The sequence below is a fragment of the Berghia stephanieae genome, chromosome 4, assembly GCF_034508935.2.
Source record: "Berghia stephanieae isolate SIO BIC M18660-M18661 chromosome 4, UCSD_Bste_1.3, whole genome shotgun sequence".
Taxonomy (NCBI): domain Eukaryota; kingdom Metazoa; phylum Mollusca; class Gastropoda; order Nudibranchia; family Aeolidiidae; genus Berghia; species Berghia stephanieae.
In genome coordinates, this window is record NC_088363.1 from 45,518,184 (window position 1) to 45,533,183 (window position 15,000).

General features: G+C 35.8%; 1 protein-coding gene across 5 annotated transcripts in view; it reads right to left on the bottom strand.

Annotated features, from left to right (window-relative positions):
• Positions 1-15,000, bottom strand: part of LOC144970668 (receptor-transporting protein 3-like) — a 136,713-nt gene that overhangs the window by 41,344 nt on the left and 80,369 nt on the right. Inside the window, exon 1 of one of the 5 annotated variants that reach the window (XM_078910534.1) lies at positions 9,389-9,533. The exons of 1 other annotated variant lie outside the window; for it this stretch is intronic. The gene's annotated coding sequence lies outside the window, so the exon portion shown is untranslated. Of the gene's footprint in view, positions 1-9,388; positions 9,534-15,000 lie in introns of those variants that run through there. 3 more of the 5 variants (XM_078910532.1, XM_078910536.1, XM_078910535.1) reach the window with 3 other exon arrangements.

Here is a 15,000-nt window from a genome sequence, read left to right on the forward strand (position 1 = left end):
ATGACACTCGCTTTCGGATCGGAAGATCCTAGATTCGAGCCTCGCTTGGCGCATAGTTGAGTCCTTGGAAAAGGTTCTTTACTCACATTCTCCCACCGTACTCAGGTGGCCGTTAACAACGTTGTCTCTCGGAAAAAAAATTGTAATATCGCCTAACATGCATCATGTCCCGTCCTACATGTTAAATGTTGCTGTTAACCAGAGACCCCTTGTAAAGCGCTTTGAGCACATTTAGTGGATATTGCGCTATATAAAAATCTCAAATTTTCTACATGTTACGTGTAGCTGTTGGTCACGCACACCTTGTAAAGCGCTTTGAGCGCTGTTAGTGGGTATTGCACTATATAAATGCTCACTTAAAAACAAAATAATTATAGAGCAGGCACTGGGGTAAGATGAAGATATGAAAAAATGTGTATGAATCTGTACCAGACAAAGCAAGAAAGGAACTACATACAATTTTTTTTTAATCCTTGACAAAAATTAGCCTGCCTTGACTGCACAGGCAAATTTTTTTCTTGTTTATCTTTTTTTTTCTTGTATATTTTCTTCTTGCTTTGTCTAGAACTGATTCATAAACTTTTTTCAGATCTTGATCATTTATTTTTTTTAACTTGAGCTTTTATATAGGGCAATATCCACTAAACGTGATCAAAGCGCTTTACAAGGGGGTCCCTGGCCAACAGTAACGCTTAACATGTAGGACGTGACATGAGGCCTGTTGGGCGAAATTACAATATTTTTGGACAGAGACAACGCTGTTAATGTCAGGCACACATTTTACACCTGAGTACGGTGAGAGAATATGAGTAAAGAGCCTTGTCCAAGGACTCAACTATGCGCAGAGCGAGGCTCGAACCCAGGACTTTCTGATCCGAAAGTGAGTGTCATACCACAAGATGAAATTTGGATTAACTGGGGGGGGGGGGGGGGGGGGATTTTTAAAGGGAGGCAATAGCCATGGATTCGTTAAGGTTTTTACCTAATATTATATCCTCATTTTCTACATTTAGATCCTTCGAACTTAATTCTAAATAAGCACTTGTGTCACTCGTAACCAATGTGTACGTTTTGGTTTGTTTTGTTTTGTTTTTGTTTTGTTTTTTTCGAAGGGTTGATAACCCAACATTGTTGTAGGCTCTGAAACCAATGTGTACTTATTTGCGGGTCTGATAACCTAAAATGGTTATAGGTTGTTGTGATGGAAATGCTCTCATATCTTATGCTCGATATATTATTGTCCATTTCAACAATGTTAATTAAGTCAAACCCATAACTGCTTCCGTTTATCAGACCTACAAATATTTACACGTTGATGTGACCAGTCATTTCAAAACGGTTTTATTCGGGGTGGTTTAGATGCTAAAAATGATTTTTTTTAAACAATGGTCAAAAATGTAGTAAGACATATGTAAACTTGTCTGTGTTGTATTTAGGAGAGTAAATTAAACATAATTTCCTAAACTAAATAAGAGGGGGGAAAACCCTGAAATTCCTCATTTCTGATCACTTTTTAAAACTTTTTGGGCACTGGTTAGCACCGACATAATACTGTTTGGAGACGATTGGTCATAAATATAATATACTATATTGACTATATTAACACAAAATCTACTAAACGGTCCTGGCACCACAAACAAAAATGACCACGTCAGCGGCGACAGCGATGTCCAGCACGATATATATTAGTATATTGTATTACATTTTATATTATATTACTGAAATATAATCCATCCACTACTTGTCAAAATGAACATCCACATCGATACATTCTAAAAACTACTGCTACTACCACTGCGTAAACAAACAACTAACCACCACCACCACCACCACCACCACAATTACAACAACTACCACCACTATCACAGCACCCCTCCCCCCTACCCCCCACCCTTTCCTCCTCCCGCAGTAAATAGGTACTAAGATTGTGTGGTTGGACGAGAGGAGACCAGCATGTGTATGTATATGTCTGTGTGTGTATGTGTGTGTGTGTGTGTGTGTGTGTGTGTGTGTGTGTGTGTGTGGAGACTAGATAGATAGATAGCTACAAGACTACCCGAGCTAGAACAGTGTCAAGTAAACCCCAACTTAGTCGTTATCTCTATGAAGATGTTTCTGAACCAAATCGCGCCAAGTAGCTAAGCGTCAGTTCAAACATTTTATTCAGACCTCTAAACTCTTAACAACGCCGTTGATTTTTTTAAAAACGCTTTTATATATATATTTACAATTTTGTCGCCCAGTGCCTGAACCAGATAACCAGGATTTGAATACAATCAGGGTGACCTATAGATAGAACTAAGTCAACGTCACTCGGGTCTTTGTTATTACTTTTTGCCATCCATGTTAATGAGTAATTCTCACTAGAGTAAACTGTAATAATCAGACTATAAACGTTCAAGGTTACACATATTTTATTTTTTTTTTGTGTTGGTCCTTTATCTTCCGGGTGGCAATGTTGTGAGTTTATTAGCCAAGCGCACAGCATCTATATTCAGGTTTTTGCCAAACCGAGGCAACGATCACAAAATGTGTTGCTGTCGATCCAACAATTTAACCAGTAAACTGTCGTGCTCCGGAAAAAAAACACGTATTTCAAAATTTGGTCCGAATAATCGTCCTTCAAATATCGATCGATTTAAATTACCCTTGAATCTTGGCAAAAACTCTCAAACCTGGGACAGCTAGTTATTACTTATTCATGATAAATGTGAACACGCTGCTTTGTTTATTGAAGTTGCAACAACATAACCGTGACTCAAGCAGAACAAAAGGATCTGTTGCGGTGTTGTAGCCACAAATCGTTCATCTTTTAGGTTATCTAATAATACAACTCTTAATGAGTTGACCTCTTTTACTCAACCATTTCAAATTCGTTGTTAATTATTCATTTATCTAATAATTTATTATGATGAAATAGCGACGCGAATCTAATTTTCTACGTCGAATCGTCTAAGTCATTCGATACCGAAAACATCACGATTTTCCCTTCCACCGTTAATTTATTCGAGTACCGATACTTTCTCACTGTCATAACCTTGCCAGTGACCTTTTCATAAGGTGACCTTTACAGGGAGTAAGTAAGAATGATGGGGAAACCGTTTTAGATAGAAAGTGCTGATGAAGGGCATTTTTTATCACCCGAAACATTCAACGCTGAATGATAATTGTCAATGAAGAGTTATATAATTTAATCGTTCGTTGTTTGTGTCTAGTCATTCGTTGCTGTTTTTTTTTTTTTGTTTTTTGTTGTTTTTTTTTTGTTTTGTTTTTTTTTTGTTCTTGTTGTTTTGGGGATTTTATTTGTCACTGTTTACACAAACAAAAGCTTATAGTAAATCGGTTTATAGGATAATAGAGTATTTCTGAACATAAATTTGTAATATCTTCAAAAAGAATACGATATCAAATAAGTAAGTATAGAATGTTTCGAGAGCAAAACGTTTCACACGAAGTTGTGAAGTCTAAAGCAGTGTTATGCATGAGATAGACCCTGGCCAAGTTTAACATGTTGACAATCAAATTATTATCTTTACGAAATCTATTTTTATCATGCCATTTTTGTGCTGTTTTCTGGAGAGAAAAATAACAACCCATTTTCAAAATGTTGGCCATAAAATTCGTCCTTCAAATAATTTCGATAAGTGACGCTCTTCTTGCCAAAAACTCTCAAACCTCAGACTCCCCCGGAAGTCCCAGGTTTGAGAGTTTCTGATAAGATGAGCGTCAATTTAATAGATCGATATTTAAAGAAGTTTTCTGGCTAAATTTTTAAAAATGTGTTTTGAGTTTGTTTTTCTCAGATTACGACGTGTTATGAATGAGTCTATGTAAGGCTCTATAGATAATATAATCAGTGGGAATTGAACTCCTGTTTTGGAATCACAATGAGGATTCAATTGAGATCGACGCAAAAAGAGCAGCTGTTTTTGTTTTGTGTGTGTGTGTGTGTGTGCGTGTGCGTGTGTTTGTGTGTGTGATTGTTTGTTTAACTGATTGTTTGATTGTTTCAAAGAGGAATGGAGATGGAGAGAGAGAGAGAGAGAGAGAGAGAGAGAGAGAGAGAGAGAGAGAGAGATGTTGAGAGAAAAAGAGGTGAGAGAGAAAGAGAGAGACTAAGAGACAAGGGAGAGAAACTATTTAGGTTACATGTTGTAATTTTGTCTGCTTGTTATTTGTTTGTTTGTTTGTTCTTGTCTTTTGTTTGTTTGTTTTTTTTTTTTTTTGATTTTTGTTTGTTTGTTTTTTCTTGTGGCGGATGGGTGTTATTGGTGGGGGGGGGGGGGGGTTCTTTTTTGGTTATTTGTTTTGTGTTGTCTGGGGATTTTTGTTTTTTTGTTGTTGTTTTTTTTTTTTTTGTTTGGTTTTTTGTTGTGTTTTGTTTGTTTTTTTTTTTTTTTTTTTTTTTGTTTGGTTGGTTTTTATTTCTTGTTTTTTTAATGGGGTGTGTGTCTATTTTATTTTATTTTTATTTTTATTTTATGGGTATTTTTATGGGTTTCCCCTCTTTTGCTGTATATTAGTTTAATACAATGTGTAAAATTATTTCGTTTCGATACACTCCAAGCCCAGAGTTGAGAAAGAAGCCTCTCTCACATTACCATTGGATTGTGTTCAAGATTTCCACGACTGTCCCCTCTCCTCCTCTACAAATCGAGCACCACTCTAGCCTAATCCCGCACCTCGACTATATTAACTTAAATACTTTATACCGATTTACTGTCGCTATCATCCCCTCTATCATCATCTGACTGTTATCTCTGGTTAAAAGTAACCAAGGTTCCCCAGGAATACCTCTCAAAGGCCGGGTTTCATTTCACTCTAACCTACCATTGCGGACTTAACCTTTCTTTTTTTTTTTTTTTTTTTTATGAAAACAACAACAACACCGACAGCGATTCGACTTTTGGGGTTTTCAGTTGAATGAGGTCCGAATCGCATCGGTCTTCCTTGTGTCTATGTGTGTGTGTGTGTGTGTGTGTGTGTGTGTGTGTGTGTGTAGGTGGGTGGGTGGGTGGGTGTGTTAGAGACTCTGAAATCTTTTGCTGTAACCAAATTAAAAATGCCTCTTTGAACAAGATAGAGATATATTATAAATTTGATCAAAATTCATAATCTTTATCAACTTCAAATAATGAAATTGTTAAAACAATTTTTCAAACCTTCCATTTTCATATTTCTAGAAATCTTACCATAAAATTCAATTTACGACACCGTTTTAATCCCAATAGAATCGCATGTTGGGATGTGAGAAATTGTAATTTGAAAGAAACTTTGCTTCGCCGTCAATGGGTTACAGTAGGGAACGTCTTCCTTCGTCCCCGTCCTCTGGATTAAACCAGTCCTTCCTTCCTCTCGCTCAATTTCATCGTCAGATAACCTCTAGACTGAAGTGTTATCTTTACACACCGAAAGTCCCGATAGCTCAGTTGCTAGAGCACTCGCTTCACACGCAAAACGTACCGGGATCAATCCCACGTAAGGTAGATATTTTTTGTTTTCTTCTGATTTACTTGTCCACCCAGCAAGTGATTTGGTAGCTGGGTCTTTTAGATATGGCAAAAAGACTAGCGTCCCATCCAAAGGAACTGCTTGTGTCCGTTTAATATTAAAATAAAGTTTTAGTTACAGCGGCTGGTTTAATCCAACATGGATATTATCTTTTATCATTTTTCATTATCTTTTTTGTTTTAACTCTCTCCTTACCGATGATTTTCAGAATTTTCCAAAAATGGCAGGTTTATCCAACAGAAAAATCGATTTTTTAACTCAAACAAGCTCTCCTACAAACAACATGTATGTTCTTATTAATTAATCAAAGATCATTCTTCAAAGTTTTTGATGTACAAAATAAATCTGAATAAGAAAAAAAATGTATATTTATTGTGTAATAACAAAAGTGACGATTTTGCTGCAGGTGGTAAGGAGAGGGTTAATGTGACGATTTTGCTGCAGGTGGTAAGGAGAGGGTTAATGTGACGATTTTGCTGCAGGTGGTAAGGAGAGGGTTAATGTGACGATTTTGCTGCAGGTGGTAAGGAGAGGAGGGTTAATCAAACTCAAAACCAGTTGGCAGCTCGGCTAATAGAGTCAGCAGCTTCTAATGGTGCTCATACTACATGACGATCGACCCAATCCACAAATTCTTGACCGCACTCGTGCACCGTCGCAAACCCGCCCGGAAGCTTCGTCACAACACACAGTCCAACTAGATACTCAGCGGTTTCGGGTTCTTTCCCACATCGGGTCGGGTACATGTTGGACAGGTGGAACGTCCCCACTGATGAAGCGATTTGCAAATACGGTGATCACTCATTCTCAAGCATTATCCAAACCCACCCACACACACACACACACACACACACACAAAGACACAATACATGCACACACATACACACAAACACACACACATACATACACACACAAAATCATACACACATATACACAGGCAAATACACAAATATACACATAACCACACACATACATACACACACATGCACACACACATACACACATACACACAACACGCACACATAAGAATACACAGAGAGAATAATCTATGTTGCATCTTGTAGTCCTAATCACAACATCACTACCTATAGCTTTGATCTTCAGGCGGCTAGACCTATCAAAGATCGACGATAAATTAAATTCATCATTGTCGTTGCATTACCATTGTATCTGATATCATAATCATCATTGTCCTGTACTACCGTACTCCAAAAAAAAAAAAATAGTAAAACATTTTAAAATTTTGGCCAGAAAACTCATCCTTCAAATATCGATCGATCGTAAACAGTATTGTCTCTGCCAGAAGAAAAAAATTGTAATACCGTCTACCAGGCGTCATGTCTCATTCTATATGTTACGTGTTGCTGTTGGTTAGTGACCCTTTGTGAAGCGCCTTGATCACGTTTTATATAAAAACTTAAGCTCAAGCTCAACACACTGATGAGGGATATGCAATAGCGACGCCTGACAACGCCATGCATTTTACTTCAATCGCCGATGTTAGAATAGACACCTAGATAATCACGCCTCTCGGACAGTCGTCATAATGTAAACAATGGCAGTGATTGGTTAACATCGCGAACTGCACAGGTTTTACTATCGATGTTATGTGTCTAAGTAAAATACCCACTGTTCTACCGCTTGATCATTAGAACCAACACAGTAAACTATAGATAGAATGAAGTTGACGTCACTCGCGTCGTTGTTATTGTTTGTTGTCATCCACGTTTTAGAGTAATTCTCACTAAACTGTATTAACCAGTCTATAAAAGTACATGGTTGCACATAGTTTTGTGTGTTGGTCAATTATACTTCCGGATGTCAATGTTGTGAGTTTCTTAGCGAAGCGCACACTATCGAAACGTTGAAAATATGATCGAGAAAATCGTGAGATAACTAGTCACCCATCTGGCGGTATAAAAACAATAACAATGATCAGAGAGAGAGAGAGGTCGTTTTCATTTACGTTATTGTTTATAAACAACCGGCCATGCTTGTCCGAACAAGTGTGAGGGTGTGTTACAAATTCCATGTTTTGATAGGCCAAAAATCTACTGGTTAATTGTAAGTGATGCTTTGGATCTGTGTGTGGGGTTGTGTGTTTCAAATGACAGGCAAATAATTGAGATGGTACTGCTATGGTTTATTGATAAATTTCGCACCAAATGATAAATGAATTATTCAACTACACATCAATATTATCCACTCGCCCTATATATATTATGCGCTTGGCTAAGAATCTCGCAACATTGCCATCCGGAGGTATAACGGACTAACACAGAAAACTATGTGTAACCTTGAACGTTTATAGTCTGGTTAATATAATATTTAAGTGAGAATTACTCATAAACGTGGATGGCAAGAAAACAATAACAAAGACCCGAGTGACGTTAATTTCATTCTATCTTTTGATTGACGCCGATATACAAATTACACATGGGACATATGGTTTTGTTTACATAGCTTGTGATAGTCAATCAACACACCCGGATGTTACGTAATGTATTCATCTTCGATCAAGTTTACTTATTTACCACACAGCAAGACGTGTGTTGTGGCGACGTTTTGGGGGCAGTGTGCGGCCTTGTGAGTTGTCGTTAGGAATAATACTCGGAGACTAATCTATAATCCCATTGCTTGATTCTTGAACACAACTCACGATTTGTTTTTCTTTTGGTTGTCTTGTCATGTATTTTGACGTAATTTTTGGTCAATGAGTTTCCGAAGGCTGTGATCTAATGCCAAGAATTGAATTTCAAGTTTAAAAGATTAAAAACAGGAAATTTTGTAGTTCTTTACGATAGTAAATCATCGAAAATTTTATTCAGTAAAGCATTCTTGTCTGTTTAAGTTAATGTTTTCAGGAAACGACCCTGTTAGTTAAAGGTTCGCTTTCAATTTTTTTAAAACTCATTTCCATCTTTAGAGGGAACGAAGTTGACGTCACATAGATTGTTGTTATTATTTTTCAACAGCGTTTTAGTGATTTGTTCTCACTAAATTATATAAATCACACAATAAATGCCAATCAGACTATAAACGTTAACGGTTACGTATTGTTTTGTAAGTTGGTAGGTTTAATTTACCTGATTGATGCTGTTAGTATTTTACCTAAACGCATAGCACCTATTGTACTTATTCCATATATGCTCAAGTCATTGGTCACACGTTGTAAAATGCCATCAAAATGACATATCTACATAATAATAATGTGTTCACGGGTTTCAAAATATACAAAAATCACAATAGGTCATTTCTTAGTTTCGCCCATGGATAGAGCCAATGATTAATTTTTATCATTGAGCAAAGAAATTACCAGAAAATCTAAAAATACAATACAGTAGTATAAATAATAAATGTAATAGATGACCGCCTGTTCCATAAATAGCCTTTATTTCTCACCAAATATTGCGGGTTCTCCGCTTGTGTTTAAAAAATTCATAATAATGCAGCGTGTTTTCATTTATTTAGAAATAAATCGTTCTAGGTACATCATGTGATCGATTACTCGGTTGAATGTAATCATGAATAGATCCTTCCCATTGCTTTTAGGCCGCACATTTCTGGGTATATGATAAGTTCTCACCCAAGTTCTCTCAATCAAACAATAAACATATACATTTACACAAAATTTTCTGTGTTGGTACAATTGATCTGGCGGGCAGAACTGGTGTGTATTATACTTACCGCGTATTCTATCAATACTCTAACACAATCACAAATTATTTACCATTATATATATATATATATATATATATATTATATATATATATATATATATATATATATATATATATTATATTAATATAAATGGCAAGATCACACGTCAGAAATAATCACAATAATAATATTATAAAAGTCCATCCATCACACATACAGCGGATAAATATTACAAATATGACTCTTGCCACATGGAACACGCCGAGCTTCTGATCGCCTCACTTCTATCACATATCATATTTATGCATGGTGGTAGCGGTAGAATCATCACAATACATGTGTAGAGTGAGAGTACTAAGCAACCACCACCGCCACCACCACCAACACCACCACCATTGGTTGAATAAAATTTTAAAAACCCTGCAATATTCCTAGATAGCAACCACCACCCCCATCACCACTCCCATCTCCACCCCCACCCCCGTCACCACTCCCATCTCCACCACCACCACTACCACCACCATCATAACTAACACCACCATTAGTTTTAAATCAAATAAAACACTATACAATATTCATGTCACGCATACACATATTATACATACACAATTAGAGAAATATTACCATATATCATTAAATACCATTATTATTCCAACAAACACCATAACTACAATATTATTATGGTTTGATTCACAATAATTCAAATAAGGATTAGGCCAGATAAAGTTTCACCACCGTGTATAAAATGGATTCGATTACTTCTCGAGACCGATACAACCATATGTGACCAATGGTATCTAAAGGGTATAATGTCGCGGTGAACTCGATGCATAAAATTGAATGTGAAGCATGTTATAGTCTTTAACATAAATTATAGATAGAACGAAGTAGACATCACTCAGGTCTTTGTCATTGTTTTTATGAGTAATTCTCACTAAACTATATTAACCAGACTATAAGCGTTCAATGTCACACATAGTTTTGTGTGTTAGGCCGTTATATTTCCGGATGGCAACGTTGTGAGTTTCTTAGACAAGCGCACAGCGTCTATATGCCTTCTTTGAATAGAAGGAGCGAAATTGACGTCACTTAACTCTTTGTTATTGTTTTTAGCAGCCATTTTGGGGATTAGTTCTCACTAAATCATTGATGCTCTTCGTTTGTTTAGAAAAACTCATAACATCCGTCTGCCGATATATTACGTACCAACACACAACAAAAAAACAATGTGTAACCTTAAACGTTTATAGATAGAATGCGCTTGGGCAAGGAGTTCACAACATTGCCATCCGGAAGTATAACGAACCAACACACAAACTCTGTGTAACCATGAACTTTTATAGTCTGGTTAATACAGTTTAGTGAGAACAACTCACTAACGCGGATGGCAAAAACAATAACAAAGGCCTGAGTGACGTCATCTGCATACTATCTATAGATAGAAGGAAGTTGACGTCACTCATATATTGTTATTGTTTTTTGCCATCCATGTTTATGAGTAATTCTCACTAAACTGTATAATTTACCAGACTGTAACCATTCAAGATTACACATAGTTTTGTGTGCTGGTCCGTTATATTTCCGGATGGCAATGTTGTGAGTTTCTTAGCCAGGCGCACAGCATCAAAAATTTGATTAATATAATTTAGTGAGAACTATTCATGAAAACGTCTGGCTTTTAAAAAAATTACAAAGATATGAGTGACGTCAATTTCGTTCCATCTACATCAATCATCTATATGCTATAACCTTCAATGTTACATAGAGTTTTGTGTGCCGGTGCGTTATATCCGGCAGTCGGATGTTGTGAGTAATTCACCTTAAGGTATAGCATTAGTTACCAGCTTTAACTTCATTAAAATATTTATACTCGATCATCATGAGAATACTTGAAGATGAACAAATCCGGACACTGCATTTAATTATAAAGATTGTTTATTGTTTCTGAACACAAATAGCGCTTTTGCTTTAGAGAAAGAGCAAAAAAGGAAAGGTTACTTTAAAAAAAAAAATTTGGTTTTGTTTTTGTTTGCTTTTGTTTTTTTTTTAATTTATTTTTTGTTTTTTTTTTTGTTTTTTTGTTTTTGTTTTTGTTTTTTGTTTTTTTCTTTTTTTTTTTTTTGTTTGTTTTTTTTTTTTTTTTTTTTTGGTGTTTTTTTTTGTTGTTTTTTTTTTGTTGTATTTTTTTAACATGCGATATTAGCGCTATATATATCTATGTGTGCAGTATTATTATTATTATTATTATTATTATTATTATTATTATTATTATTATTATTATTATTATTATTATTTTTATTATTATTATTATTATTATTATTATTATCATCATCATCATCATTATTATTATGATCGTTATTATTATTATTATTATTATTATTATTATTATTATTATTATTATTATTATTATTATTATTATTATTATATTATTATTATTATTATTATTATTATTATATCATTATGATTATTATTATTATTATTATATTATTATTATTATTATTATATTATTATTATTATTATTATTATTATTATTATTATTATTATTATTATTATTATTATTATTATTATTATCATCATTATTATTATCAAACTGGAATTTTCTCAATTTGACCATCTTGACCTTAAATTTAATTTTCTTCATCCAGTTCAATCCGACATAATACCAGCTTGACACGGTGGGGCACACATCATATACCTAGACCGAGGTATATCTATCTGCAGGTCTGATAACCCAAATTGTTATGGTCTCATTGCTGTAATGGAACTACGATCAAAATATCCTCCGTTACAACAATTACAACAACAAAAAAACTTGAGCTTTTATATAGCGCAATATCCACTAAACGTGCTCAAAGCGCTTTACATAGGATCCCTGGCCATCAGCGACACTTAACATGTAGGACGTGAAATGACGCCTGTTAGGCGATATTATATTTGTTTTTCGGACAGAGACAACGCTGTTAACAGCCATGTGCTCATTTTACACCTGAGTACGGTGATAGAATGTGAATAAAAAGCCTTTTCCAAGGACTCAACCATGGGCTGAGCGAGGCTCGAACCTTCCGATCCGAAAGCGATTGTAATACCACAAGATCACATATAGATAGAATGCGCTTGGCCAAGGAGTTCACAACATTGCCATCCGGAAGTATAACGGACCAACACACAAACTCTGTGTAACCATGATTTTTTTATAGTCTGGTTAATACAGTTTAGTGAGAACAACTCACAAACGCGGATGGCAAAAACAATAACAAAGGCCTGAGTGACGTCATCTGCATACTATCTATAGCCACACAAAAATCACTCCAAAATTATGTCCCGTTATCAGAACTGCAAAAATGCTCACGTCCATCCAGACGCCAAACGTCAATAAATTATCATTATCATTATTATTATCATTGAAATTACCCCGTTCATAAATTGAATTCAAAGGGAATTAAAATTGATCGTGTCATTTCCATAAAGCGTGTATTTATGATACACGCTTTATTCTAATGACGAGAGATGGATGGAATATTATCATTATTATTATTATTATTATTATTATTATTATTATTATTATTATTATTATTATTATTATTATTATTATTATTATTTATTATTATTATTATTATTATTATAAGAGCGTGAGGGTAATTTGTTTATAGAATTCGTCACACGTGCGGCTTGGCCATGGCCGTGGAAAATGAATGATGAGGAAGAATTGGTTATGGGGAATTTTTGTACAAGCTGTCGGATAGTTTTTGTCTAAAATGTCAAATTCAAGCGATCGCTTCAATTCATTATTTTGTCGGAGTCCCATTAAGATGTTGTCTACAACCGATTATATGCTGTGCGCTTGGCGAAGAAACTCACAACATTGACATCCGGAAATATAACGGCCCAACACACAAAACTATGTGTAACCTGAAACATTTATAGTCGGATTAATACAGTTTAGTGAAAATAGCTCATGGCAAAAAAAAAACAATAACAAAGACCTGATTGACGTCAACTTCGTTCTATCTATAGAAAGAACGAAGTTGACGTCATAAAGCTCTTTGTAATTATTTTTAGACAGTCTGTTAGTGATTAGTTTATACTAAATTAAATGATTTGATTCCGACTATAGATAGAATGCGCTTGGCCAAGGAGTTCACAACATTGCCATCCGGAAGTATAACGGACCAACACACAAACTCTGTGTAACCATGAACTTTTATAGTCTGGTTAATACAGTTTAGTGAGAACAACTCACAAACGCGGATGGCAAAAACAATAACAAAGGCCTGAGTGACGTCATCTGCATACTATCTATAGATAAGATAGTATGCGCTTGGCTAAGAAGCTCATAACATTGCCATCCGGAAGTATAACGGACCAACACACAAAACTGTGTGTACCCATGAACGTTTATAGTCAGGTTAATACAGTTCAGTGAGCATTACTCATAAACGCGGATGGCAAAAAACAATAACAAAGACCTGTGTGACGTCATCTTCGAACTATCTATAGATAGTTCGAAGTTGACGTCACTCAAGTCTTTGTTATTGTTTTTTGCCATCCGCGTTCATGAGTAATTCTCACTAAACTGTATTAACCAGACTATAAACGTATCGGGTTTTTTTCCTTCGAGCTTTCAAGCAGCAGCATTTTCATTCGTCGATATAGTTTGTTTTTTTTGTTTTGTTTTGTTTTTAAGTACCATTTGTTATAATGTGCCAAATCAATGTGAAAAAAATAAAGCCAAATCAATTTCCCAAAAGTGCACGGTTTTTTTTTTAAAGCCTACTCTTTGGTATTTGGCTTCAAAATATAAAAGTGGTGACATCGCTCCCAATCTGCTACATCATAATATACGTCACATAGAATGATATAGATGCCTGGATGTATAGATAGATTGAAGGTGACGTAACTCGGGTCTTTGTTATTGTTTTTTGCCATCCGCGTTTATGAGTAATTCTCACTAAACTGCATTAACCAGTTTATAAACGTTTAAGGTTACACATAGTTTGTGTGTTGGTCCATTATACTTCCGGATGGCAATGTTGTGAGCTTCTTAGCTAAGCGCATACTATCTATATGGTGGGTGATTTGATAATGGGAGGGTAGGGGGTGGCCCCGCATGGATAATTGGGGGAAGGGGGTGAGTACTTGGTCATGTGGGGGATGGAGTAGGGGGGGGAGTTAGTGAATGGATGAGAATGACTGAAAAGTGGGTGAAGGGGTAGTGGGTTTTTGATGGACGAATTCATGGATTTGTACGTGGGATTTGTATATATGGATTAGTGGATGGATGAATGGAAAAACGAGCTTTTATACAGCGCGATATCCTCTAGACGTGCCCAAAGCGCTTTACAAGGGCTCCATAACCAACAGCAATACGTAACATGTAGAACGAGACACGACGCCTGTTAGGAAATATTACACTTTTCCGACAAGAGACAACGCTGTTAACGGCCAGGTACTCATTTTACACCAGAGTATGGTGAGAGAATGTGAGTAAATAGCCTTATTCAAGGACTCAACTATTCGACGGGCGAGACTCGAACCCAGGACCTTCCGATCCGATGGGTGGACGGATGGATGGATATATGGGTCACTTGGTGAATGGATAGATGGGTCGGTGGATGGATGGATGGATGAAAACGAATGAATAGATGCATGAATGGATGGATGGATGGATGGATGGATGGATGTATAAGTCGACGGATGTATGTTTTGATGGACAGATGTATGGGTCACTTGATAAATATCCATTTATCTGGATGGATCGGTGGATAGATGGATGAAAAATGAATGAATATATGCATGAATGGATGGATGGATGTATAGATCGACGGATAG